The sequence below is a fragment of the Cebus imitator genome, unplaced genomic scaffold (assembly GCF_001604975.1).
Source record: "Cebus imitator isolate Cc_AM_T3 unplaced genomic scaffold, Cebus_imitator-1.0 Scaffold54, whole genome shotgun sequence".
NCBI lineage: Eukaryota > Metazoa > Chordata > Mammalia > Primates > Cebidae > Cebus > Cebus imitator.
This window is the reverse complement of record NW_016107369.1, coordinates 6,059,665-6,061,292: the sequence shown is the minus strand read 5'-3', so window position 1 is coordinate 6,061,292 and position 1,628 is coordinate 6,059,665. Positions and strand designations below refer to the sequence as shown.

The following is a 1,628-nucleotide window of genomic DNA, read 5'->3' as shown; positions in this document are numbered from 1 at the left end:
TTCACCATGTTGACCAGGATGGTCTCGATCTCTTGACCTCGTGATCCACCCGCCTCGGCCTCCCAAAGTGCTGGGATTACAGGCTTGAGCCACCGCGCCCGGCCTTCTTTTCTGTTTTTTAATTATACTTTAAGTTCTGGGATACATGTGCAGAATGTGCATGTTTGTTACATAGGTATACACGAGCCAGGGTATACCTGTGGTAAGTGCTGCACCCATCAACCCGTCATCTACATTAGGTATTTCTCCTAATGCTATCCCTCTCCTAGTCTCCCACCTCCCAACAGGCCCCAGTGTGTAATGTTCCCCTCCCCGTGTCCATGCATTTTCATTGTTCAACCCCCACTTAAGAGTGAGAACATGTGGTGTTTGGTTTATACCCAGCTAATTTTTTGTATTTTTAGTGGAGAGGGAGTTTCACCATGTTGGCCAGGTTGGTCTAGAACTCCTGACTTAAACTGATTCACCCACATTGGCCTCCCAAAGTGCAGGGATTACAAGGCGTGAGCCACGGTGCCCAGACAAAGATAAAGTTCTATATAATGTTAACTCAAGGCCAAGTGTGGTGGCTCACGCCTTGTAATTCCTGCACTTTGGGAGACCCCCTGAGCAGAACTCTTGTGGTCAGGAGTTTGAGACCAGCTTGGCCAACATAGCAAAACCCCATTTCTACTAAAAAGACAAAAATTAGGTGGGCGCAGTGGCAAGTGCCTGTAATCCCAGCTGAGGCAGGAGACTCACTTGAACCTAGGAGGCGGAGATTGAACTGAGCCCTGAGGCAGAAGACTCACTTGAACTTAGGAGGCGGAGACTGAAGTGAGCCCTGATAGCACCGTTGTCCTCCAGCTTGGGCCATTAAGAGCGAGATTCCTCATCTCAAAAAAAAAAAAGAAAAAAAGGAACTTTATCTTCTTCCAACCAAACACCCTTAGGATGTGTGTGTCACGAATATTATACCCATTTTATACATGAGGAAATGGAGGTTTAAGGAGAGATTGTGTCTTGGTGATGCTGTATAATGAGTCTAGTCTCTGAAACCTATGCTCTTAATCACTAAGGCATATCATATCCTTCCATTGTCTCCTAAAACCATAGTCTTAAGTTGAATAAACAGTTAACATAGTAGAAGCACCGTATTCCTGTAAAGGTATACCTATGCTATTTTTCTGTCAGTAGTGCTCTTTTGATATCATGAACAGTAAATTTCCTCTCTTTTCTTCAACTTTATAATTATTGTGGCATTAAAACTGTGTCAAATTTGACTTAAAATTAGACAACAGACAAACATAGAGATTAAGATCCTAGGTTCTGGTGCCTCTTTCAGAGTAATAATCTGAAAATTAAAACATTTGTGGAATGGTTCCTTAGCCACAAGAAATTCCTGTCTGAATTCAGGGGTTAATATCTTAAAATTTCTTGACTATATTGGTAATACTTTGTTTATTTTTCACATGAAAATTATTTGTTTCTTTTAGGTTATGGCTCATAGTTCACCCCAGAGCATTTTAGATGATGTTGCCATGGTAAGTTAGAAATTCACTATTTTTCATCACTATTTTCTTTTTTAATTTTAAAAAAAAGTTTTTTGTCTTTTTTTTTTTTTTTTTTTTTTTTTTTTTTTTTTTTTT

The 1,628-nt window shown here is 40.2% G+C and overlaps 1 long non-coding RNA gene across 1 annotated transcript in view; it reads left to right on the top strand.

The window, feature by feature from the left end:
- Nucleotides 1–1,373: 1,373 nt before the first annotated feature.
- LOC119471259 overlaps nucleotides 1,374–1,628 on the top strand; it is a 10,212-nt gene continuing 9,957 nt past the window's right edge. Inside the window, exon 1 of the long non-coding RNA XR_005200295.1 lies at nucleotides 1,374–1,523. This is a non-coding gene — a long non-coding RNA (uncharacterized LOC119471259). The remainder of the gene's footprint in view (nucleotides 1,524–1,628) is intronic.